At 51.7% G+C, this 27,381-nt stretch overlaps 1 protein-coding gene across 1 annotated transcript in view; it reads right to left on the bottom strand.

Annotated features, from left to right (window-relative positions):
* PEBP4 (phosphatidylethanolamine binding protein 4) overlaps positions 1-27,381 on the bottom strand; it is a 157,009-nt gene that overhangs the window by 23,096 nt on the left and 106,532 nt on the right. The gene's annotated exons all lie outside the window — the stretch shown is intronic.

The raw sequence follows: 27,381 nt of genomic DNA, 5'->3' as shown, positions 1-27,381 counted from the left end.
AGGGCCAATGCTTTGCTCGCTAATTTAGATTGTAAACATGTCACAGACTTTGTGTGCCACAGCCGGCGCATTGTAGAGTCCCCCTGAATCACAGGCTGCGCTGTCAGCACACCCTTGAAGCCAGCACACAGGCACTGTCAGACAGATCACGCCGGACCTGTTATCTGGGCCGCGGGATGCTGGGAAAGCTACAAAAGCTCTCGCTGAAAGCCCCGACACCACCCTGTGCAGAGGTATTCAGGCAGGGGCTAATTAACATCACTGCCAAGGCAGGAAGGTCATGGTGTCTTTGGGAAGCACGGGGGTTGGAGCATGGAGTAGGATGGCAAGGCCGCCAAGACACCGACCAGCTTGACAGATGTCATTTACAGCTGTTGGACCACGTCCTCAGCGAGCTCAAACTGCTGTTTCTCCACCAGCATACATGCATCTGCACAGGTTTACACCAGCCGGGGACATGGCTTGCTGTATTTTAACTACCACAACAAAATCCGGCTGCGATGAAAGCACCTTGTGCTGGGAAACAGGGACTGATACTGATGGGTGGAGAGTCTCAGGCATCAGGCCTTGACTGGGGCTATGTAAGCACCCCCTGGCAGCGGTATCAGGGCACCTCAATCTTGACTGGGTCTTGCTGTGACCACCCCCCCATCTCAGCTCTGTCCTTGCACCTCAGCTCTGACTGGCAGCAGCTATAGTTATTCCAGTTTCCTCCCTCACCCAAGTCTGTGAATGCATATACACTCACCTCTGTTGTAGCACCCATTATTGCACTCCTGCCCACACACACCCAGCTCTGCCAATGCACCTTAGTCCTAACTTGCCCAGCCATTACCTGTTACTACCCATGAAAGGAGCATCAGATAACTGCAAACACAAACAATGGTGAATGCATCTGACTCCCAGCACTTCTGGATCCAGGTTTCGCCCTTTCCAAAAATAACAGGCCACTTTCTTGACTGAATCACTGGTAATGAGAACATCAGCCCAGAGGCCTGGTGCATTGTCAGCTGGGTGCCAAGGCAAAACAGCCGCTAAATATCTGCGTATTGACTGCAAAACCCTCAAGAAATTTTACCAGCCCAGGTAAAAAAAAAATCCTCACCCACCTTTTCCATCACAACAATGGCAAAAATACCAGTGACTAAGATTTTCAGAAGCCACCGGTGACTTTGGGTGCCTGAATTTTGAGAGGGCGGGTGCTCTGTGTTTCTAAGCACCTCTTTGGGGTGGGGCAAGCTGGATCCCCCCCATCCCCAACACTGAAATGCCCCAAGCTGAGCCAATTTTCTACTGGCCATGGGTAGGGAAAAACTGAGGCGCTTACAGGCGAGGGGAGCTCAATGTGCAGAGCAGCCTGTTTGATGGCTGATGCCGCCTGATGGAAGGAGCACTTCTTTGGGGACTGGGATCCTGCCTGGATTTGTTCAGCCTCTTGGATAAGCCTTCCCTCGAAGTCGTTTCTGGTTCCAGCCAGGACCTCGCGGGTGGCTGCACAGTTAATCTCAGCACCACGTGGAAATTCTGACTTCTGCTTTTGAATGCTCTGAATGGACATTAAAAGGCCCCAGTGAACTATGGCTGACTTCAGGAAAAAACTAACCTTCCTGGCTCTTGGGCTCAAGCGAGGCCATATGGAGCTGCGTGCTTGGTCAGGACACCGTGTACCTGTGGCTTGTTGCCTGGGTGGAGAGGGTGCAGCAGGGGCAAGCTGGGGTTGACAACAGATGCCCAGGGCCGCATGGGTCTCCTGGGGGAACGAGAGCCCCTGCCAAGGGTGCTTTCCAAAGGGCGGGCTGGCAGCGGGGACTGTTATGCTGAACAAAGGGACGACAGCAGCCAAGAACAGATAGAAGGAGATGTTTGGAGCAGAAGCTCATTTGAACGTATGGCCCCTCCCTGTGCAAGGCTGGGACAGTCTCCAACCACCATTACTCAGGGCTTGGTCTACAAAGCCAAAGACTGAGGCCTCTTTATGTCTCGCAGGAGGGTGGGTCTCCAGGACCAGGACCCAGGGGACCTGGTTTCTATTCCTGGATCTGCCCCGGGGGCGGTACAAGAGTGGGCAGGCCTCCTCCCGCCCCATGCCTCAGCCTTTCCCCGCCAGTAGCAGGGGGAGGACGCCGGCCACGCATGCTGCTGGCCCAGAAGCACGGCCGCATCCTCGCGTGCCCGGTCGGAGGGAGGGGGAGAGGACCAGGGCCCGTAACGGGAAGAGAGCGGGAAGGGATGGCGTTAGGCAGTCTCAAACAGCTGCACGTTCTCAGAGAGAGCTGGGAACAGGCCAGACTTCAGGGCCAGGGCAAGGAGCGCGGTGTCTAACCCAGGCAAGCCGCGGGAATCGCTCCGGGTTTGCACTGCGGAGGCAGAGAGCAGGCTCTGGCCCTGGGTTTCTCACCACCGCGTGGGGTAGCTGTGAGCATCTCCCTCTGACTCTGGGCTGGGCCGCTTCCTCACGTGGAAACAGGCGGCCTGGATTAGCTGCCGGGGGGCCTTCTTGATGACTCTGCTGAGCCGTGCCTGCATCTGGGGTCGAACCCAGCCCTGCTTGCCCTCTGGCCCTTTCATTAGCCGGGCCGCTTGGCTGGCTGCCTGCGGTGGGGGTGGGACGCTTGCGTTCTCTTGCAGGAGGTCGAGAGAGTCAACTCCAGCCTTTTCAGCCCCCTGAGGATGGCAGACCCCCCCAGATCCCCCACCGCTGGATGAATGGGGTCCCTGCGATGACACAAACTGCTTCCTCATTCCACTTCAATTACTGACTGCAAACTGCACGCCCACCGTGGAAGCAGTGAGGGCCTGGCTGCCGGCTCCCGCTGACCCAGCTGGCACGCTGGGGTCAGCAGCACATTTCGGCGAGCGCGGGAGAGATGATTTAATCTCTTCACCCACCTCTCCCCATGCGTCGGGAGGAATAAATCACATTAACCGCCACCCCCCACTCGGCCTGGGGGAGATGGCTTCTCCCCAGGTGCTAACTCGGAAAGAAATTCTGGGTGCTCCTCCACTGCCCGGGTAGGCAGTGGAGCTGCTAGCAGGTGAAGGCTGTGGCTTGCAAGCAGACGGTACCGGATGACAAAGGACTCACCGCACAAAAGGCAGCAGCACCTCAGTGCAGCAGTAATCCCTTCCTTTTTTCAATTAACAAAAGGGTAGGTGGCTAGATGGCACCAGCTGTTCCCTGGAGGGCCAGCAGGATCTTGCACAGCTTCACGCTTTGAGCCTCGGGAGCATTCAGCTTAACCAGGCAGGCAGGGTTTGATCCACTTCTATGCTGGCTCAGGCCTCTTGCCTCACACCTGTGCAGGTGTGCACAGAAACGCTGGCGCTCTGCCGGCCTGGTGCATGTGGCATTTGGCACCATAAGTGGCTTCACAAGGGGGTGGCACAAGAGCCTGCTGTCGGCGTGCAAGGGAAGGGGTCTAGCGGGCTTAGGACCTGAGTGAGAGGAGCCCTGGGTTCAGTTCTTGCCCCTACTGCCCATAGGCTGCCTGATCGCTGCGGGCGAGCGGCCTCACCTCTCGGGGCCCACCTGCACATGGAAGAGGATTGTAGCAGGCCTTATTTCCCAACCTGGCCTCTCCCTCTTGGAGGCTGGGAGAGCCGAGAGCAGCTGATTTCTGCAGCAGCCTCAAAAGGGCCTAAGTCACAGCTGAACGGTGCACCCCTTCCCCAGCAAGCCTGCATCCCTCGAGTAGCAACTGGAGCCAGGAGGTTATTTCCCAGCTCTCTGGGAAGCGAGGATGGATTTGCTGTGGCAGGTGGTGACAGAAAGGTGGTGACATCGGCTCTTTGGAGGGTGTTATCGAGGGATGGGTCAGAGGTGCCACATGACAGCAGGCTCTGCTCAGGCACCAAAATCCCCCGGACTTGGGGACGGTTCAAGTCTGTCCATGGCCCGGACAGCAGAGATGTGCGGGTTCTTAACGGGCTGCCCCAGCTGTCGTCCCGGCAAGGGACTCTTCAAAGATGGGCTGGGAGAAGGGCAGAGGCACAGTGCCAGCTGCAGAGGAAGGGCACTGGCGTGGCGGTGCCACCTGGGAGGTGCCGATGTCGGTTTAATAGCCCTGTTGTCAGCCTGTCCGCTCGGAGGCTACTCAGCTGCAGCTGCCCGCGGAGCGCTGAATACTGTCTTGTGGCCTCTGCACATCCCTAGCACGAGCTGAGCTAATGGGCACTGATGTGCTGCCACGTTTATTAATGCCCTTTTATGAGAGCATTAATATTGCTTAATGACACCATTGGAGCTTAACATCCTCCTGTGTTGTTTTTTTTCCTCTCCCAAGGCTGGGGGGTGGCGGGTAGGACTTGGAACAGGAGACTGAGAAATTCCTACCCTCCTTTCGGCTGAGGCTGCAGTGCCGGGAGAATGAGGGACGCAGGCAAAGCTGTCCTGGTGCCCCAAGGGGTATTCACTCTCTGCCACTGCACTCACACGAACAGAGGGAACAATCCAGGGCTTGCGACCCAGGTGTAGCGTTTGAGTGAGGGGCAATAGGGCTCAAGGCATGGGTGTGATTTCACAGATCCCAGGCAGGGCCAGCGTTTTGAGGGGGCTGGCCTCTTGGGAGCCCCTGCCCCTGAGCATCCCTGAGCTTCTGGGAGCTCCATGCTTTGGAAAACGTAGCCCTGACGGACGCCAAGATCCTGGGAGGACTTTGTGCCCTGCTCTGAGTGCTCAGCCTGGGAAACCCTGACTAAGTTCGGCGCGCCATCTCTCCACGACTCCTCTCACTGCCCTGACGATAATCCTTTCTGTGCCCATCTTGCTTTTTTCACTGCAGGCATTTTTGGAGCAGGTACCATCTCTCACCGCATGCTCGCACAGCACTGAGCACCACCTGGGCCAGGCCAGGCATTAGCTGTAACACAAACAGCCACTGGGCACCCTCTGTGCTAGGGGCTGTACAAACTTACAGCAAAGGAGAAGTGCTGCTGGCTCAAAGACTTCCAAGTGTCCCTCGATGCTCCAGAAGGGAAGCGAGAGGTGCTGACACAGCGCGTTTATAGAAGATGCGTTGTACTGCAATGCTTGGACGCAGCTCCCAAGGCAGGCCGGGAGTTGGCTGCGACTCCTGGATAAGATGAATGAACAAAGCGAAACGCCCTCCCAAGTTTCCAGAACTCCTCTGCATGGCAGGAGCCCAGAGTGTCATCTGGAGCATCTCCCCACCGTGCAGAAGGGCCTGGACCGCTGCAGCCGGTTGCAATGCAGCCAGGCGCTGACCTAGGGACCGCAGGGGGAGAGACCCGGGGCTCTGAGGTCAGTCGGCCCCACAAGTTCAAAGGAGAAAAAAAAAAAAGTGGGGGGAGGATGAGTCACATTTTGTTTCCCCCTTGATCAATCTCTAGACTGAACCCATCTGCGGAGAGGGAGCAGGGCTAGGAAGGGCAGCAGCGGGGAGACAGAGACATTTGCTAAGGCAGGGAGTCAGGGCTGGGGAAAGTGGGTGTGGGAATGAACACAATAGCTGGCAGCACTCCAGGATAAACAGATGACTGACTGGACTGGGGTTTGTGAATAGGAACAGCTCTGGCTTGTTATTCACTCCGAGATGAGATAGATGTCCTTCCTCCCCCCAGCCCGCCCCGAGCCCCCAGCTGGGACACCCAGTACACGAGCCGCGCGCTTTGCTGGCAGGGCCAGCCGGAGGGAGCGCGCCTGCAGGGCGAAGCGCCTCTGGCACAGCTGGGCTCTGCGCTGGGGCGGGAGACAGCCGGCGCTGTTCCTGCAGCGGGCCTGTACGATTAAAGAACAATTAGTAAACAGGGGAAGTTAATCTCCAAACAAATAAGGTGCCTCCAGCTCTGAGTGCTTGGGGCACCCTAGCCTGACAGGAGAAGGAGGCAGCTTCAGAGCTGGTGCAGCCAGGAGCCCAGAGTTATTATAGTCTCTTGCTCTCTCTGATCTTTTTAACCGTGCCAGGATCGATGGACTGCCTCTCACGAGCTTGGGGGAAATACCAATCAGGGCAAACCAGCCCGGGCGGAATAAGAGCCGGCCCCTTTTCCAAACAAGTCACAGGCTCAAAAACTGCAGTGAAAAAATAAAAAAAGGGACTTGCAGGTGTCTGGGTACATCCACCTGCCTGTCGCCTTCCCCCCGCCCAGCCGCTGCAGGACACCTGCTTTCTATGCCTGCAGTTTCCTTGGGGCAGGAGATACTCCTATCTGCTTGTATTCACTGCCATAAATCGGGCACTGATGCTGATCACAGACTGTGGCTGTTCCTGTAATGTAAATACGAGATAATAATAACCCGTTATTTCCAGTCCTCCTGATCATTTCTCTTTTTTCTCCCACTCTGAACTTTCTGGTCCTTCCCCAGGAAGCACTGGAAATAGCATGAGAAAAAAGCCTGCCGTAGGGATATTTTCAGCCCAACTTGGTTCTGCACAAGAGGTCCATTATTGAAACAGGCAGAGCTGAAACCATAGCTCTGACTGCTCCCGAGCGTCAGACTTTCAAACTCCAGAGGCAACTTCGGGCTTTATGATTTGAGCCCCTTTCTAGTTCAGATCAAGTCACAGCATTAAGACACAGGGAAGAGAGAAAGGAGTGGGGGAACAATAAAAGTAGTGGTACTCTTCTTCCAACCCTTGGCCAGAAATCGAGCCCCACCCACAAAAAAAATGAACCCTGCCCTTCCGGAGATGCGAAAATGGGTCACCACTCCCAACAGGCCTGCATCTAATGAAGATCCCTCGCCTTTTTCACGTTCTTCCATCAGCAGATAAATGGTAACAGCATCAATGTGGAAGCAATGTTGACTTCCCAACCAACCCCACTTGCAAATGACAGCTGTCTGGGCTATTGTTTCAGGCTCTCGGCAGACTTGGGCACAGCACGCTGTACAGCAGTTGCTCCTGGGTCATATTTTTAATGTTTCCCTTTCAACCACGAAGTTGAGAAGCTTGATTTAGGCAAAACGTGCCTCCGTGAAATGGTACCTGCTTTTTCTGAATTGCAGCGACCTGGGAGCCTTGTGCTTGCATCCTTTGAAGGGTCACTATTGCTCCTACACAGACATTTCCCAGAGCTGAGCCCCAAGGGCCTTTCCACAAGCATGGAAACAAGCTGCTTAAGTTCCAGATCTCCCAGAGTCTTCGTTTCTCGAGCCGCCGCTAAGCTCTTACATTGTAAAAGTGAAATAAAGGGATATCCCGGTGGTAAGCCACTAAGCTCGATAATTGCAGGGATATGCCACCAGTCTGCACAGAGGCTCCTGCAGCAGCTGATCACAGGACTCTCCTGCTTTCAGACCTTCTGCACTTCTAACACCTGTCCCGCTGACCAGCCCCGGAGCCCCAGAGATGTCCTTACAGCCGAGTGTCACCAAAAGCTTCCTAAGGATTTATATAGTAAGCTGCAGGACTGTCCCACCTGTGGCCCAACTGCTTGCGGTGGGCTTATTTTAGAGATTTGGGAAACTGAGGCACGGTGTGCAAGAATGACCTGGCCACGGTCACACAGAAAGGTTGTGGCGGAGCCAGGAAGAGAACGCAGGCATCCCGACTCCCTGCTCTCACCACCAGACCGCATTTCAATCTCGAGTCAGGAGGAGACCCCGGGAGTCCTGCCCCTTGGCTCAATTACAGCATGCCCTGCCTCTCGCAAGACCCTAACTCCAGAGCTTCCTGCGGGGTCTGGAAGTCATCTGATGCATTTGCTAGCTTGATCTGCTTGCACAGCTCCATTTCCTGCATCGTGCCAGAGGGGAGTGACCAACACCCTGGGTCCGGCTGGCCCAGCTGGGAGCTTTTCACTGGCACCCCCAGTCAGCTGTCCGAGGGTGCCTTTGTCCCTCCCCTAAGTCTCCTTGGGTGGCTGGTCCCTCCCGTCATGGCTCCAGACTGCTTGCCAGTACTGTAGACCCTGCCTCTTGCCCAGAAGAGGCACATAAATGGTCCCTTTGGACTGGGGATGATAAGGCTGGATGTGGGAATTGCATTCAGTTGGTCTGGTCCCTTCAGATGACTCAGGCCGGACTGGGCAGCGAAGCAGAGAGAAGGAAATGTGTGAGAAGAAATCTAGGCAGGCTAAAACACCCTGGAGAGTCTCTTCAAAGGCTGAGCTAATCTGGTGCTGCTGATTCTTCCCCCTTGCAGGCAGGAGGGGCTGGAGTTATGATTTCCTGCTGTTCAGACCCTTCTCCTCCGCTGCTCCCCCAGGAACATGTTGCCTCCCATCTATCAGCAGGCTGAGGGTCCCCCAGGCCTGGCCAGCGCCTGCCTTCCAGTGCTTCAGCCCCCGGCCTCGTTGTGGAGGAGCTTAGTGGGCAAGACTCCACCCTGCAGAGCAATGTTCAGGCTCAGGCAGAGCTGAGCACTCATTCAGGGGCTGGAATAGTCTCATCCAAACCCAATGCCCAGCTGCAAATGCCCGATGCTTTGGGGCCCTTTGGGTGCGAGTCTCAGCCTGGGCTTCATAGCTGCCAGTGCCGGCTGGTCCCAGACCCCAATTCTGGGCTCCTGGAATCTCTCTGAGCTCAGCTTCATCGCCAGCTGCAAGCTAGACACCCGTACGCACGCGCAGGTATCACACGGATGGACACCGTGTGAATGTCTCCCTTCATGGGCTCTCTAGAAACGCACCCAGACACAGCAACCCCCGCTCATGCTATCTGCTGCCAAGTTTGCCCCTGGCTGGTACCTGCCATGTGCAGGTGCTCTGGTCCTGCTCTAGTGCCCTTTGCTCGCACCGTCCATGAAAACACATGGGAAGAATTTACTCAAAAACTTTCAGAAAAGGCATTTCCCCTCCCCTCTCTACTTTCCATCACACATTTCCCCCCCAACTCTTCCACCTCTGACCTACACGCTCAGGCTCCCCATGGCTTATTCTGATGTGCCGCCAGACGAACAACAGATAGCCTGATTTGCAAACCTTTTTTCCAAAGGTTGCACTTTCAGGCAATCATCACACCGTCAGATGTTCCCTGCAGCCCGATTCTGCCACCCTGACAGCTGTAGTAGGTACTACCACACAACAATTCTTTCAGAGCAGGGCTTCCCCTGTTCAGGTCCATTCACACCTCGATAAGTGTGTGATTTGTTCCCAAACAGCAATCTGTGCCTCTGAGACAGGCAAAGCAGGGAGACGGGGAGGATTATTCCTGCCATTTTGCAGAGGGGAAACTGAGGTGTAGAAGGGCGAAGAGAGTCACCCGCACCCGTGTAGGGTATCCGAGGCAGAGCTTGGAGACGAACCCTGATACACTGGATCCCAGTTTGGAGCCCTCGCCAGGAGACTCCTTCATTTTAGTGCCACTCTCTGTGGGGTAAGAGACAGCACAGCATGACCAGGAGGGCCAGCTGGGCCCTGCACACCTGTGGCAAGCAAGGCTCGTTGCAGCTTCGTGTGTATTGCATGAGAATCATGATTTCATAACAATTTGTTAGCACAACAGTTTTAAAGCCTTGTGAAATATTAAATTCTTTGCTAGGCCTTCTGACTGACTCACTCACACACACACATACCCCCCCATGTAAGGAAACTTCAAAGCACTTTCCTTTTCTGGATGCTTCCTATATCACCAATGCAGCGTTTGGGCTTGGTGGAGCCCCCAAGGGCCCAGAAAGCCTGTCCGAGCCACTGTGGTCAGCTGAATACAGCAGAGCTGAGCCTGCAGGGACGGGGCTTGCTGTACTGCACCTCTGACAGTAGTGACTAGGGACCAGGCAAGCCAGCCCGGAAAAGATCCCAAACTGGGAATGAGGAAACAATGTCCTGGCAGAGTTCCTAGCATAATATTGCGAAAGGCTGTTATGTCGGCAAGTGATAGAAATAAACAGAAACATTGCAGGATTCAATCTCAAACCCGCCACACCTTTCTGCTCGTGCTGGCAATGCTGTTTGTGCAAACAGGCAGCAAGGGAGGGAGAGACCACTCCCAAATCCCCGCTGGGAGAAGACTGTCCTGTGGAAGCCAAACTCCGGAGGGATCGATCCTCTCCCATCCCTTTGCCTGGCCAGTCTGGGGGGACCGCTCACATGGGCTCTCCGCTAAGGACAAAGGCGATGTTAGGGGAGGGCATCCTGTAGGGGACACGGAGCTCGTGTAATAACGATTACATTGGCATAGGGGCCAAAAATGAACCTCTGCATGGGGCGCCTCCACTGACCAAGGCCCATCTCAGTCTTGCTAGTGCCTCCCGGCTAACAGTTTAACTAGGGGTTAAACCAGTGGAGACAGGAGCCGGGACTCTTCAGTCTGCTCTGGACCCCGAGGAGTCCTTCTCGTCCAGCGCTCGGAGCAGGATTGGAGGGGCTAGGCCTTAGCACACCTGGGCTCTCTCTCTTCTTGGCTCCATAAATGAATAGGACCCAGGGCCTGGCCGGGAGCTTGGGATCCTGGGTGTTAACCTGGATGCATGACCTTAGGCAAATGGTTTGGATTTCACCGGGGGGGCGGGGGTGGGTGGACAGCAACATGCGATTTAATTAATACTACGAAGTACCATGAGGCCTTGCAATGAAAGATATGGAGCAAGGGCCTGGAGTCACACGGGAGTCTGCCTGTTGCCGAGCTGGGAATAGAAACCGAAGATCTGAAACGGAGCTGCTTGGAAATTTTCTGACTAAATGTTTCTTGGTCAGGAAAGGCAGACGCCTGGGAAGGGCCCGGCTGTGCGGGAAGGGGCCCGTTTCAATGAACCTCGCCATGGAGCACAGGCAGTTTCCAAATCAGTCTGCCAGGCAGGTTTCTCCTGGGAACCTGTCTGGTTTCCTGCTAGCTCATCCACGTAGCTTATAGATGACCTGCCTGGTGGGCTGTTTTGGAGTCGGGGTGACCAGCCAGGGTCAGGGGCCCCAGGATTTCCGGGCTTCCACCCTGCAGAGCTGGGAGCCTCATGGGATCTAGGATCCTGGCACCGCAGCAGGGAGCCTGGAAGACTTGGGAGCTCCCGTGGTTTCTGGGAATGGAAGCCCTGAAGCTGGGGTTGCCAGGTGGAACTTCGTTTTGAAATTTCCTAAACAAAATATTCAAATCCACTCCACCGTCTATGCCTCCAGGATGCCTCCCTGCTACTCCCAGAATCCAACGAGAGCTGACGCCTCTCATGATCCGACTGCGAGCCTCGGTATCCCAAGCCCCAGCTCCCAGAGTCACGGGATGACACGGCAGTCCCGGCTTTTGTTCCACAAAACCGAATGTCTAGCTTTCGAGGGGACCTTGAAAGATTCAAAACCAGGAAGGGCCCCACCTCGCCCTTCGCTGAGTTCCAGGACTTCACGGAGTCTTAGTGGTGTGACTTGAGTTTTCTGGAAATAAAAACCAGAAACAAAGGACAAAATGGGGCTGGGGTCCTCTTTTACGCTAGTGATGCACCGCTCCCGGTTTGCACTAGTTGTCCCGTGTGGCGGGGGACTGAGCCCTTGGAGAAGACGGGCGATGCATAGCTGGTTCTCAGTTCTGCAGGGCTGACAAAAGGATCAGACCCAGCTTCTTCCTGGAAACTTGAGAACAACTTTCTGCCTGCCTCTAATTGCTCCAGCACTTTGCTGCATCTTGAGCGAATTGGCTTTAATGAAGGTAAATGACAGGAGATTAATCTGCTGTTCAAGAGCCTCCTGCTCCTCTCTGTAGGGTCTCGCCACGCTCCATTCAGTACTGCATCCTGCTATGGCCAATGCAGCACGCTTATCGTTAACCTATTAGCATGCCAATGCATCGGCTTAATGGAGTAAAGGGAGAGGGCTGAAGGGCTCCTGGGGAGCTCTGCATTTCCCCGGGCTTTCCCCGGAGACAGCTGTGCCGTTCCACATGACAAGGCCAGGGTGGTTTGACAGACCTTTTCGGCTGGTGCTCTTTGTCAGAAGGATTTTCAGAGCAACCTAGAACCTGCCAGGGAGCCTCCTTTAACTACCTGGCTGCTGGTAAGTTGTATGGGACTGCCCATGACAGACACATGGCTCCACCTACCTCAGTGGTGCTAGGTAGACACACGGAAGGGGTTAAATGGCTAATCTGGTATAAATTAAAGGGGGGAAAAGAACCATGCTCAGAAGATCAGCCAAGGCATCTGAATTATCTGGGGGTCTCAGTGGGTGAGTGCAGGATGGGAGGTGCCTGGAAGGGGTGCATTCAGGAGGGGCTGAGCAGCAAGGGGCAGTTTTGTGGGAGCTGTGCTAGGTTAGGCCTGCCAGTGACTCATCGGCTAATTTATGAGGTCTTCAGACCGACAACTGAACAGAGATGCCCCAAACCTGAAGTCACACTCATGGCTACTGTGCCAGCCCCATCCATTGGACCTGGTGCCCCAGCCCCCCAGCAGCAACCAGTCCCTGACACTTGAGAGGAAGTTGTTAAACAGCCCCTGGCTAGACATGCTAGCCAAAATCCCCTCCTGACCTTACTCTGATCAGCAGATACCCTGGAGCGTTATATCTGGTTACTCATAATGTGCCATGAAGTGATAAAATCCTTCCCCTGTTAAAAAAAAAAACTACCTAGCTGCATCATTTGACTCAGTGACCTCTGGGGTCAGTGAACAGTTCAGGCTGACCACAAACAGTGTGAATTAACAGATCCTTTTATCGTAGGAAGCAGGTGTAACAAAACCTATCATTAAGGCTGCCTGTGTGTACCCACCATATTTTTTAGCTGCCTGCAACTTTCCTAGAGCTTTTTCTTGCTGGCTAAACATTGGCCTATTTGGTGTCAGTCAGGGAGGGTATTTGTGCGCGTGTAAGTTTAATAATGAGTTTCAGAGCTCATTTACAAGCATAGAAGGTGTGAACCATACCCTCTTTTGTACTAGGAAAGTTTGTCTTTAAAAGAGCTGCAACACCTCAGTGAGAGGCAAGGGAAATTTGATGGATTCCTAGTGCACAGTTAGGAGGTAGACTTTTCACTGGCTTGATGAAAATGAGATTTGATATGGCCAAGTTAGAAGCATTTAAAAACTGTGCTTTTAGCATATGCGTTGGGCTATGTTAGACCAGCTCTCCCTCAGTCAGTATGCTGATTTCTGCCAAACAGACCATGCCTCAGGATCCTGGACTATTTCACTACCCAACCTTGTCTCAGCTACCTGAGACAGCTGAATCCAGTGCTCAATGGACAAACTCGCCCTGGTTTCACTAGACTGTTGGTCAGGTTTGAAAGAGGTCGGCGCACACAGAAATTAGAAGCTGCATCTGAGTCCATACGCATATATACAAGAGGCAGAATTAATGCCACGCAGGATGCACTAACGTTATTGTTTCCCCATTTCCGAATGCCTCCTTATTGATCTCTCCATGTAATACACATTTTGTGCTCTACTTTCAGATGCCTATAAGTTCACCTGGTGCTGCCTCCTTCTTGTACCACCAGCTGGGTACTGACAAGAGACCGCTCGTTCAGGCTGTGAAATATTTCTCAGCCCAAGCAAATATTATTTCTGCAACCGATCTTTAAGGATGAGATGACTAACCGTGGAATAGATCAGCATGCCTGGATCTCAAAAGCATGCTGTGGGTTTTTAGAGCTGCTTCGCAGAGGCATGGGCTGGAAAAGCAACCTGTCCAACTTCATCCAGTTAAAAGGCTGTGGCTAGGTCAGTAAAAGAACTCCTAAGTCCTAGCCCTGCAGCCTAACCGCACCAATGCAATCTCTAGCAAGCTGCCTCTCAGGGACTGGCCTCACAGAGGCATTTGGGTAAATGGGCTCCAAAGGCTGATCCTTTGCTGCTGCAGCCCTTGCAGTGCTCTGTGGGCTACATGCATTCCTCTGGTAAGGTAAGGCATGCAGGTAAGCCACAGACTCTGGCTTTTCCCATGCCTTGCAGAGACTATTTATTGTTCTTTCTTACACACTCCTGTGATCAGCAGTTCTGCCAGGCCCATTAATTATCCGCTTTGCTGTTTAATGTAGCCTCACATGCACAATAAAAACAATGATCTTAACCTGCATTTATGGGGTGGCTTTTATCCTGAAAGCACTTTATCCTCTGGATATATAGCAACGACAGCCCTAAGCATTTCTACAGCTGGCCCTTGGAGTGTCAGGGCACCCTGCAACTAAAACCCGCAGCAGCACGCCTGTGTGATGGGGGTTCACACGAGGCTAAAAAATACAGCAGCCGATCAGGACAAGCAGCAAAACAAAAAAATTGCGGTGGGGTGTTAGGGAATGCCAGCTCCCCCAGAAGTTGCAAGGGAAGCTAAGGAATTAAGGTGTAATCACCTTGCATTGGGGTTTTGGCCAGAAAGCAAGGTCTCTTGCGAACCACAGCGGGAGGGCCTCAGGGGATGGTTTTGGGGACCTGAATTTTAAAACATAACAAAAGATGTGCATCAGCACAGCATCTCCTAGCACCATGGGAGGTATTGGATACAGCACTTGCACCAGCTCCGAACCTCCAGCAAACATTACTTACACATCGCACTGGTTCCTCTGAAGAAACTCAGCATCCAAGCACTGGCCGGCTCTTCCCTCGTTTAGCCTCCAGGAACTGGCTGAGATTACAGCCACAGGCTGCAGGATTTCAGGCTGGTATAAACCACTATGAGAGAGCTTTAAAAAGATACTCACCTTTACATTCTTAGGGTCATCACATGTGACAGTTTACCCTGATTGCTGTTACAATTATGAGGGTAGCAAGTGCATCTTCTTAATACAGCTTGCCCTTTCCTCTGGATTGTTACAGATAGTGAAAACTACCATAAAAATATATTAAAAAATAAATATCAGGTGCAGTTATAATTTAAATTAATGCTTGTCTGATACACCCCGATGCCCCAGGGAGGGACAGGCTGGAGGTTATTAACTAAACAAAATAAACATAAATCAACTATGAGTTTGGCTCTTCGCAAAATTTTTAATCTAAGGGAATGGGTGTAGCAGAGATTGTGGGACTTAATAACCCAAACATTTCAGAGGCGCAGGCAGCAAAGACAGCAGAGGAGAGTCGATGTAATGCACGCTGCTGCTTTTCTTCAAGATGAGGGCTGGATTTTTTAAAGAAATTTAGGTAACTGAGAAACCCGTGTCCCATTTTGAAATGAGGCAGGCACTTTAGGTCAGATTTTCAACATGAGTTAGGCATCTAACGTGCGTTGGCATTTCTGAAAATCCCTCGGCTGTGCCCATATACACCCACGGGTGCCTAAATGCCTTTGAAACCCTGGCCGTTGGGTCTCAAAGTCAAAGGAATGCAGGCTCCTATGACATGCAGGAGTCAGAGACTATCTCATCCAACCTGCTGTTTTTGGAAAGATCCTCTCTGTCTAACCCTCCCCCTTGTTTAACCTTCACTTAAAAACTGCCAGTGATGGAGACACTGCAACCTCTCTTAATAATCTACTCCAATGCCTAATCACCTTCACAGCTAAGTTCTCCCTAATATTCAGTCCAAAACTCCCTTGCTGCAAACTAAACCCATTACTTCTGGTCTTGCCCCTGTGGACACAGAGAAGAGATGACCCCTATGCTCCTCATGACAACCTTTGTGTATATGAAGTCTCTTAACAAATGCCCCCTCATTCTTCCCTTCTCTGTGCTAAATAATGTCACTTCTTCCCATCTCTTCTCAAACAACATGTTATCTAAACTTTTGGCTATTCTTGCTGCTCTCACTCCCTCTAATTTGTCCACATCCTTCTTAAAGCGCAGTACCCAAAACTAGACACAGTAGTACTCCAGGTGAGGCCTCGCTAATGCTGTATAGGCTGCAAAAACCACTTCCTTGCCTTGCATATGAAATTCCTATTAATACATGCCACATGCTGATACTTTTTTTTTTTTTTTTTTGCAACCCAGATCCTTTTCTGTAGTACCATTAGGTGTCTTTGAAAATTTTACCCAAATTTTACTCAAGGAGGAGCATTTTAAAGACATTTTAATAAAAAGGGTGGGCGAATCCAACATGTAGAGCAGGAAACTAGGACTCGGGACTCCTGAGTTCTCTTCCTAGGTCTGCAACCAACTCACTCCAGGATGGAGCTTCCCTGGGACAAACTCAGAGGTAGTGTGAATTATACTCTGGGGAGGAGATGTGGGGTACAGCTAGCATAGTGACCATGCGGAGGGGACAAGCCAAATGCTGTTCTTTGTTTCCATGGTGCAAAACTGCACTGTTTCCACTGCAGCCAATGGAGCTGCTGCAAATTCATGCCACAGGATGGAGAACGGGATGTGGTCGGGGACATGGAGGTGGGGGGTGATTTTCCCTTACACATTTGCAGACCTGCCTTTTACTTTTTCTGCTGCATCCTTCCCTTCAGGCTGCTCAGCATGTCGCCTGCACCGGGTCAGGATCTGTCTGTGTGACAAGGTCATGCCGGTCTCAAGTGAGGAGGGATTTCAAATCCCTTTTGTTCAACTAGTCAAGTCACCGGTATGCATGCTGTCATTGCAGTCAGAGCCTGGCTTGCTGTGGGGCCATTTAAAGGGACCAGGAATGGGATTAACACGAACCCAAATACAAACCTATTAAGCAGAACAGGAGCGTCTGCCCCAGGGACTCAGTGAATAAAACCAGCACAATTCTCACTCGTCTTGGACCCTGCTGCTACCACTCCCGGCACCTTCCACTGTACTGCCTGATGTTGGAAACCAGCCCGCTGGGCCTCCACTTCCCCATTTGTAAAAATGAAGAGGATAAATGAGGAATGCAATTAATAACAACAACAACCATGTTGCTAGCAACCTCAGGGGTGTGTTGTGAAGCTCTGTGGATGTGCTGAGCTCCTCAGCTGGCTGGAGTTTATGTCCATGCATGTTGCAATTATAGGATGAGCCGACTATTGAGCGTTGTTCTGTGTGAATCATCGTGACCCACCGCCCTGGTGCTCCCCCTCAGAGCGCACAGTCCCCAAAGGGAAGGATCTGGTGTGTGGGTTACATCCCAGATGTGCTTCATATTGAACCTTTCCAGCCGAGTGGGCTGAGCACGGAGGGTCAAAAGGTCCAGAGGAGCGCACGGGTTGAACAAATAACCATCCCCTGCCTCACCCCGTGCCATGGGTATAGGTCCCAGTGATTGGATCATTACTGTTATTGCTTTGAGAGGAGTCAAGTGGCTGGGAATTAGGAGGACCTGAGGGGAAGAAAGTGGGACAAGAGAAGCAGGACAAGCAAGACCTCCAGACGTGGTGGGGTTCACACGTGCTGCCGGGTTGGGGCATGCGTGGGGGCCCCCGCTCTTCACTCTCCTGCCACTTGCCTTTCTGCACAGTGCCACCATGCTGGCCAGGCAGCTTTTTGCACCTCCTTTGCGCGGCAAAATGGTGGGGACCACATCCCAGGGGCAGCAAGGACTTTCTGACGTGCTCTCCAGGCAAAAGAAATGGAGGCAAGGTTTGGGAGCTTCAGCCTTGCCCATGCCAGAGACGTTCTTGCTGCTTTCAGGGGCTTGAAATACCTCCGAGCGGTGGCTGCTTTATCTTCCAGGGCCTGTGGCAACAGCTCTGTGACGGGTTGGGCATGTGCTAGACGGGCATGCAGCGTAAGTGCCACTGTTGAAGCCAGCTGCTTACAACATTCATTTTCCTTGCTAACCACTAAGCCGCACTTCCCGTTGGTGGGGCTAGTGAATCCGCAGATGGCACTCATTCCTCTGAGTCTGTGACGTACTAGGGGGCACTATGCTGGTAGAGATATCAGGATTTTTGCACAAGATAGGTCCCAGTGGCGGTGTCTCCGAGAGCAGATGTGCTGACGACCCCTGGCTCCAAACCAAGTTGCCAGAGCTATCTTCTACACACTTCACTTCCCAGCCTTTCTCACTCGGACACCAGAATTGTCCTCACTCCCTGTCCTTGCCTGTTAGGTAAAAGGGATCAACCCTCCTGGATTTTCTTTGGGGTACTAAATTGGGGCTACTCAATCTGGGGGCTGTGTCTCAGCAACCCCACGGCTCCCTGAAATGGGATGTTTGTCCCAGATTTCACAAATTGGTCATGGACTGGCACCAGGTGGCACCCTGATCAGAGCCAAGGTGCACAGTCTATGCAATGTCACAGCCCCTGCGGATGGGACCTACCAGGTATTTTCTCCCTCCAGTTTCTGGGGCTCTTCCTGTGGACAGCTTGCTTGCTCTGTGTGCGGGTTGCTTTAAGATTAACTTGCTTTTCCGGCAGCAGATTTCCGGAGGATTCTTGGAGAAATATCAAATCCTGCCTAACTCATTCATTTGAAAGGACTGCAGCCTCATTCTGTGGAAAAGAGAACTGAGACTAAACTAAATTCCTCTCCCTTGGGACGTGTGCAAGACAGCTGTGTGTGCATGTGTATAGGTGCACCATATTTAGACCTCACAAGCTCTGGAGAAAGCAAACCAACATATTTGCTGCAGTATTTACAAAGCTATTTCAGTGTTTGAATCATAGAAAATGAGGGCTGGAAGGGACCTCAGGAGGTCACATCTAGTCCAACCCCCTGCTCAAAGCAGGACCATCCCCAACTAGATCATCCCAGCCAGGGCTTTGTTGAACTGGGCAGGTTTTTAAGGCCGGGGGAGGATCCCACCACCTTCCTAGGTAACCTGTTCCAGCACTTCACCACCCTCCTAGTAAGAAAGTTTTTCCTAATATCCAGCCTAAACTTCCCTAGCTTCAACTTGAGCCCATTGCTCCTTGTTCTGTCATCTGCCCCCACTGAAAACAGCCTAGCTCCATCCTCTCTGCAACCCCCTGCAGGGAGGTGAAGGCTGCTATCAAATCCCACCTCAGTCTTCTCTTCTCCAGACTAAATAACCCCAGTTTGCTCAGCCTCTCCTCACCAGTCATGTGTCCCAGCCCCGTAACCATTTTCATTGCCCTCCGCTGGACTCTCTCCAACTCGTCCACATCCTTTCTGTAGTGGGGGCCCAAAACTGAACACAGGACTCCAGATGTGGCCTCACCAGTGCTGAACAGACGGGAATAATCACCTCCCGCGATCTGCTGGCACTGCTCCTACTAGTGCGGCCCAGGATGCCATTAGCCGTCTTGGCAGCAGGGGCACACTGTTGGATCATATTCAGTTTATTGTCCACTGTCACCCCCAGGTCCTTTTCTGCAGAGCTGCTGCTTAGCCAGTCGGTCCCCAGCCTGTAGTGGTGCATGGGATTGTTCCAGCCTAAATGCAGGAGTTCTTGTTGAACCTCATGAGATTTCTTTTGGCCCAGTCCTCCAATCTTTCTAGGTCACTCTGAATCCTAGCCCTACCCTCCAGTGTATCTACTACTTGCTCCAGATTGGAGTCACCGCAATCTTGTTTAGGGTGCACTCCATCCCATCTTCCAGATCATTGATGAAGATATTGAACAAAACCAGAGCCAGGACCAACCCCTGGGGCACTTCACTTGTTACCGGCTGCCAGCTAGACACTGAGCCACTGATCACTACCTGTTGAGCCTGATGATCCGTCCATTCCTCCAACCCATACTGCCACAGCTTGCTTTAACGAATGCTGTGGGAGACCATATCAAAAGCCATGCTAAAGTCAAGTCCTATGATGTCCACTGCTTTCTCCACATCCACAAAGCCAGCCATCTCATCACAGAAGGCAATCAGGTTGGTCAGGCTTGCTCTTGGTGGATCCATGCCGACTGTTCCTGATCACTTTCTTCTTCTCTGAGTGATTGGAAGTGGACTTTTTGAGGACCTGCTCCATGATTTTTCTGGGGACTGAGGTGCAGATGATTGCTTTGTAGTTCCCTGGATCCTTATTCTTCCCTTTCTTCAAAATGAGTACTACATTTGCCCTTTTCCAATCACCTGGGACCTCCCCCGATTGTCACAAATTTTCAAAGATAATGGCCAGAGGCTCTGCAATCACATCAGCCAACTCTTTCAGCACCCTCAGATGCACTATATCTGACCCCACGGACTTGCACACATCCAAGTTTTCTAAATAATCCCTAACCTGTTCTTTAACTACTGAGGGCTTCTTACCTTCTCCCCAAACTATGCTGCCTGGTGCAGTAGTCTGGGAGCTGACATTGCCTGTGAAACCGAGGCAAAAAAGGCATTGAGCACCTCAGCCTTTTCCTCATCATCTGTCACTAGGTTGCCTCCCCCATGCAGGACGCAACCCACACTTTCCCTGACCTTCCTCTTGTTGCTGACCTACTGGTGGAAATCCTTCTTGCTACCCTTCACGTCCACTGATCGCTGCAACTCCAACTGCACTTTAGTCTTAAGTAATGGGCCCAGTGGTGTTCCCAGACTCTAAATAAGTATATGGGACAGATATGCTGTGATATACAGGTATGTTATATTTTTCCATTTGTCAAGGGCCAGCAGACCCCTCAGCACAATGAGCTTCATGTCAGATCTAAAGAACAGTGGAACAAGGAAGAACAATACTAAGTTAAATCTCCAAGAGACAGCAAGCACATGCGCACACATCTTCCCTGTAATAGTCTGCACACAGAGGAGACTTTAGCGATTTCAAGGTGGAGTACATATACAACAAGGGCTTGAGAATGATATGCCTAGATGCTCCAGTGTTGGTTCCTAGACAAAAATAAGACAGTATGCCCCACAAATCAGAGTGCATGGCTATAGTCCTTTGTAACAATAGAGCTAAGCATCCCAGATAAGCCTGTCAAGCATAAATAAGCAGCAAACAATTCTCTATTCTCTATCCAACTCTCTGCACCTTCAAAGCAGGCAGGGCCCCTTGAACTATTTTGCACTACAATTTCATATTTAGAGGTTGATTTAGGGTTGATGACCACCTCCTTGCTAATACACAGGGCAGCATGGACACCCTGGCAACACCAGTGACATCCAGAGCTAAAATCAGAGGCTCCTACAGCTTGGTCTAAGGGAGGGACCTCCAAAAGTCACCTAGTCCAAACCCTGAGGCAGGATCATCCTACGCAAAATTCAAATCATCCTACGCAAAATCATCATCTGACCTCTTGGTAAAACTACACAGCAACCCTGACACAAAGCAAGACATAACGCCCTAACCTGCCACAGGTAACGCCCGGTTCTGTAATACTGGGGAGTAGCATGGAAGACAGCTTGTAACGCATTACCCACCAGCTACGCAGGCACAGCGTGGACACGCAAGGAAGCCTCTCATCACCTGCTGCCACCTCCACGTGGTGCGCACCCAAAGGATCTCTGGATGGGGGGTCTCTCTGCCCTATTCAAATCTTAGATTGAACCTCTGCTGGGACTGCCAACAGGGAGGCTTGTTTAGCACCAGTGGTGGTGATGGAGGAGAGCTGAGCTCTAGCTACCGAGAGGGAGCTTTTGAGCATGCCTGAGTAGGGCGTGCTGGCCCTTCTAGGCGACTTCTTGTCCGAGCCCCAGTGGCCTGTGAGGGGAATTGCTGGGGTTTCCCATTTATCATTGGGGTTTCCCATTTAGACGTGGCATCGGCCATGCCAATCCAGCTGATAGGGCAGCCATCTCCCTTTGTGCGCGTGGCAGTTTCACATGCCGGCTTCCAGAGGTCACCAGCCTCCACTGCGAATTCTTCCCCCTCCGAGGTCTGATCCAACATGCAGCCATGGGGAGCACCGATCAGAGGCAGTGCGGGCCGGTTCTGCTACTCCACTGAGCCAACGCAGCTTGCTCAGCTTTGCTAATGCGATGGCAGCTCGCAAAAGTTAGCATTTCCTCTCCCTGCCAAAAAAAAGTCTCTTTAGCAGCTTATGACGAAAGCACGGCACCGGCCAGCTTGGACCCAGAGTGGAGCATCCAAGATCTGCTGGGTGATTAACACGCTGTCTCGGCTGAGCCAGTGCCTCAGCTTCCGGAGCCATTAGCTCATGCGGTCACCGCACCGCTCTGGGGGTGCTGGGGTGCGGATGCTCCAGCCCCTCTGAAGTCGCTTCCTGATCAAGAGACTTATTTTGGCAACTTGCAAAGGGAGAATCCAGAACCGCCTCTGGGACATTATAAATTCAAACAGGAAACGTCTTTCACTTGAGTAACATGAGCTCCCCCACTCCCCCGTCCCCACATGCTTTATTTGGGAGCCTTGCGCGATGAGAACGTTGGCAAATTCACTGGCTCTTTCTGCTTCGCGTTCAAGGACATGAAAAGAGAGATCGTTCTCAGCCTCTCCCTGGTGATCTTCCCACTGAGAGAGTCCATGTGCCAGGCACCCAGCTCCTGGCTGCTCCTTTGAAGCCAGCCCCCAGATCATGCAATTGTTCCAAGGCACCGACTTGCAAGGGATCCGCAATGGGGGCTACTTAAACCTTGCCTCAGATCTGGGGTAGCAAAGGCCCCATGGTTCTGCCCCGGTCCAAAATCGCCCTGCTGACAGACAGGCCCTTTCAGGGTCAAATCTGACCCAGCCTGTGAAGGAGTGCATGGCATATGGCGTTATAATGCTGGGTGTTGTGCAGGCTGCTGGCATGACCTAGCTGGAGAAGTAATCACAGAGGCCTGTCCTGGCCTGGGGAAAAGGGGTTAATGCTGAAAAGCGCGTTTAGCGCTGCATGATTGTACTCCTGGCAGGCGCTCAGCTGAGGCTCCTGCCAAGGCTGCTCCGACAATGCCATGTACTTCCCTTTTTTCCATAAAAGTCAACCGGAACACGGTTCCCGCGGGGCTTGGGGCTTTCTCAGCACACACAGACTTTGGCATGCTGCAGCGGGGAGCGCTGTTCCTGTGGTCCTGGCGGGACCGCAGGAATGAGGGGGCTGAGATTCCCTACCTGGGGTGTGTGCAGATTCCTGGGAGGCTTTATGCAAATGCAATACAATGGCTTTTTACTACATGGAAATATCCCTTTTGAGGAGGAAAACGTTAGCTCAGTTGGACCTTCACAAAGCTGGGCCTCCCGGGTTAACACCCTGCACCAGGCCAGGGTCAAGCTGTATGGAGCTGAGCCCAGCTCAGACGCTGAGTTTTGGTCTGGGAACAGCTCTAGCAGAGACCCTGTCCCTTGTTTTGCCACTGATTCACGGCATTGCCTAGGGCAAGTTATTTCTCTGCCTTGTGCCTCAGTTTCCTTCCCCCATGAAATGGGGCTGATAGCCATGGGGCAATGGGCCTGCAAGGCTGCAATGTAACAGTAGAAAGTATACTGACATACTCAGAAGAAGAGGAAGTCTCAGGAAAAGTTATACAGTGGTAAAAACTAAAAGTTATACAGTCTGTCCAGAAATGAATAGGTATTAGTCGTGGAGAGCTCTGCATTTCATCATCGCTCATTCTGGCTTGTTATCTTTAAACACTGACTCAGACGTCTGTGCATTCGGTACTGTAGTATCAACTTGTTAGCAGGGATGCTCCGGCAACTATAGTTGACAAAGATACTTGCAGACCTAGAAGTAGGGGGAATAAGAGGGGAGTGAAAAAGAAAGAGAGGAACCCCCAGATGTGGTAACAATTTTACCCCATGGTCAGACTGGTATGGACTATGGGGGGTTTTGCCTTCCCCTGTAGTGGAGAATGTGGCCCACTACCTGGGATCTCTTGAGCATATATTGACAACCTTTTATAGAAGCGGGACATGGGCTCGTTCCCCTGCTTTACCTGTGGCAGGTTAGGGTGTTATGTCTGTTTTATGGCAGGGTTGATGGTAGCTTTAGGCTGTGGTTTGTATGGGATGGTTTGGATAGGGATGGTCCTGCATCAGGCAGACTGCTGAACTAAATGGCCATTGGAAGTCCCTTCCAGCCCTGCTTCTCCATGGTTTTATAATTCTATGTTTCATCTCAAATCTTTAAAGGATGTACTCCATACCTACTTAGTTTGACTGGTCTTGTACCAGAGGGAATGTGCAATCTAGTGGTTACAGTGAGGCATGCAAGTGGGCTGAGAAGATGGGGACTCCGGGGCTCTGTTCCCATCTTCGGGAGAGAAGTGGTGGCTATTGGTTGCAACAGGATCCAAACCTCCAGGGTTTTATTTCTGCCTCTGTCACAGATTTAACGTGTAACCTTGAAGTAATATGGATGTCAAGTTGCTTGACTTCTCGGCCTCGATTTTTCTATCTGTCAAATGGGCAGAAACCAATTCGCCCACCTGAGAGACTGTAACTGCTAATGCTAATGAGATGCTCTGAGGTTGCCTGCAGCGAGGTGCTGTAGGAGGGTGCCACTTTTCTGCTAGTTTATTTAAACAAAATTTCTAATGCTGGCTTGTAGCTTTCTGCAAAAACCCACTTTCCTGTGTGTGTTTGCACGTCACAGATGGGACGGTCCCTTACAGCCCAGACCAAGAATAGCAGCTCCCCACTGACTATTTTGGAGAGTGTGTGGGTGGGGGCAGAGACATGAAAAGTCAGTCCCTCTTGCCATGTCTTTTCTTGGGGCAAAGAGATAAAAAAAAACATTCCCCAGGTGCCCAAACACAGCACAGATGACCATGTAAGTACATAGACACACATTCTGATGACACGGATGACAGGCAGGCAAGAGACAGTTAAAGATGAGGGAAAGGGCTTGGACTGCCCAGATCAGGGACACTCAGGAGCCAAAGAATAACATCCCCACCAGCAGGTGAATTAGGACAAGTCTATTCCAGTTCAAAAGTGAAGAACTGCAATACATCTTGCATGGGATAATGTCCAATAAGAGTGGCCATGGCATACAGCCAGCCCTGTGGAGGTGACAGCCGGAAGAAAAACTTGTGGCTTGGAAGCGGTGGCCTGAGTATCCCAGCTTCGAGCAATGAGACATACCCTGTCTACACTGCAACTCTGTCCTGTTGTGACTGGACCCTCCAATTTGTTGTGCTGACAGCAGGGGGGAGGTGGGTCTTCATCCCCCGGGGTTCGACTGAGGGTCCGACATCATGCTCAGAGCTCTCTCCTTAAGTTTTCAGGGTTTGCTTCTTTTGTTTCTGGGTCTCTCCCATCAAATTTTGACAGGAGCAAGTACCTGGTTCCCTTGGCCATGCTCTCATGATGCAATTGCCACCCTACAGGCTCCTTTTTGTTCCCAAGTCAAACAAGGATTGGGCAAAAAAAAATCTGGCTGGAAAATATTACTATGAGTGTACTGTATCAATTTAAAAAAATAAACAAACAAACAAGGTGTCATCATCACACACAGAGACAGGGGTTGCATCAAAAGTGTCTCGAAATGAAGAAAGCCCAATTTTACAGCAGATGCGCAAGCGCGCACGCGCAAACAGACACACACAAAGCCTCGGTAATTAACTTAACAGGTTTCTTACAGAATGCCCGCCTGAGTGATGTTCAACATATTCAAGTGTTGACAAGACAGCATTGAACTCGACGCCTACGCAATGGGCAAAATCAGGTGCTGAGCTCAGACACACCTTCATTGTCTGAAACTTGTAGTAAAACTACAGAGCCGCGTTGTGAAATACGGATGCCGTGCACATGGGCCTGGAGCCCGGAGGCTTCATTCAGCCTTCTCTTTAACCCTTCTGCTGCTGCAGGCAGGCAGGACACTTCAGAAAGGAGTTTCTGGATGCCCAAGGGAAGGGCGAATTATAAGCGAGAAATGCTGAGGTAGCACACACGTGCTACATCGCCACAGTCGGGAAGAACACTGCAGTGGCTGGTCACACTTTATACACAAGAATGCACTTGCAAATTATTTGTACAGGGTTAACAATGATTTATAGATGTGATAGCACATTATAGGCTTGAGCAGGATGTGGCATAGCTGGCCCACCAATAGAAAGTGTTAGACAGATGGCTACAAACCATGGTTATTAGCATCCTGCTGACCTACTGGACTCTACAACAATTCGTGAACCCTTTAAGACCGTCTCCCTGATATGAAGTATGGCCCATAGCAGTAATGGCCAGGGTGCTGCAGCAGTATTATCAGATGCAGCTTCTTCTCCTTCTAAAGGCAACAGGAATTTTGCCTTCGATTTAAATGAGAGCAGGATGAAGCCACAGGCTGTTGTTATGGTGTATGACTGAGCATCTTCAGAAGAAGAGCTGGTGCCACCTTGTTCCTGACACCACCCTCTCTGGTGCCTTGTTCAAAATGCCCCAGCCCATGGGCATTCCCCCACCACCGATCTTTTTCAGCTTCAGTGTCAGGATATCATCTTCTGCATGGAGTCCTGATTCAGGGCCCCATTTAAGCATGTGCTGACGCCCCTCTCTAATTCAGCAGAATACGGGTAGGTTTTAACCTCAGACAGATGCTTAAGTCTCACCGATTTGTGTCACATGCTCACATCCCGCTAAGTTTAATGAGGCTTAAGCAAGTGCTCAGGTGAATAAAGATAAACTGCTAAATCTGGGCTTTACTGCCATCTCCTAATTGCAAGATACAGCTCCTTGTACCAGCAGTCTTGGCAGCCAGGTGCCAATATAATAACTGATGAAACAAGAGAAATCCAGTCTCTCCACTGGATGCAGTCCCTCGGTGGGTGAAATAAGGAGACGATTGATGGAACGAAGCAAGTAATATTGTTTTTGCCATGGTTTCAGGTAGCCTCTGGAACGCACTGCTACATTTAGGTTTCAGTGCCAGGAATTGCTTTCAAGAGCAAGCTAGGAGGCTGGACCACCACCGTAGCGCTCCTGGATCTGAGGGATGCCCGGTTCCATGCTTTGGGGTAGACGGCGCCAACCCCAGAGAGAGTCAGGGCTTCGTTCTGTACCCCCACAGTCCTACGCAGAGCATTATATTTGAGTACCAGCCATTGCAGCAGACCAGCTGCGTTGTGGGTTGTTTCTTTGCTTTGGCTTTCCTCCGAAGCTAAAGCTAGCATTATATATTACTTTGTTCGTAAAGGGCAAGCAGACACCTTTGGTCACAATAACCTGTGTTTTAGGTCAAGAGAACAGGAAAACAAGGAGGACCGAGAGTCAGGTCTCTAAGAAGCACCACGGCTTGACAGGTTGCGCTGAACTAAACATCAAGAGGCTGCAGACAGGAGAGTCCTTAGTGATGTAAAGGTGCAACACAGCCAAAGGTACGAGAGCTAGATAGGCAAGTGCAGCACAGAGCATGCTGCATCCTACATTTGAGCGTGCGATCAGATACACTATTGGCTGAGTTTTTGGCCTCAGGTTGGAATCCTTAAGTTCCAAGCTTTCTTAGATGTAGGACTTTCTCCCAGCCTTCATGCATGCTCAACCCAGTGCGGTAACCATGAGGTTCCTACTCAACCTGGAAGGAAGAGTAAGTACCCACGTTAAACACAAGAACGGATGCTCCAAGGCAGGCCGGAAGCAGAGAATCTCACATCCTGCCCCAGCCCAGAAAGGGGGAGCTCATAGTTGAGCTTGCTGCCTTTATTGCAGTTCACGGACAGAGAACTGCGCCAACCCCGCTGAAGGAAGGTGCCCTGGGGAAACCTGTCCTGATGGGATTATTTTGTAACCGAGGTGGAGGAGAGCTGGGATTCCTCCGAGTGGGATGCGGTGGAAAGGGCATCTTGAGTCAGGGAAGTTGCCTAATCCGAGTGGTCCTTCGTACAGGTTTCACCGGATTGGGAAAGCACTCTCCAGTCAGCTGGGCTCCACATTATACAGTTCATGTAGTAACAGGGAATGTT

This window comes from Crocodylus porosus, unplaced genomic scaffold (genome assembly GCF_001723895.1).
Source record: "Crocodylus porosus isolate Cpor-Errol unplaced genomic scaffold, CroPor_comp1, whole genome shotgun sequence".
Taxonomy (NCBI): domain Eukaryota; kingdom Metazoa; phylum Chordata; order Crocodylia; family Crocodylidae; genus Crocodylus; species Crocodylus porosus.
This window is presented reverse-complemented; position numbering and strand designations above follow the sequence as displayed.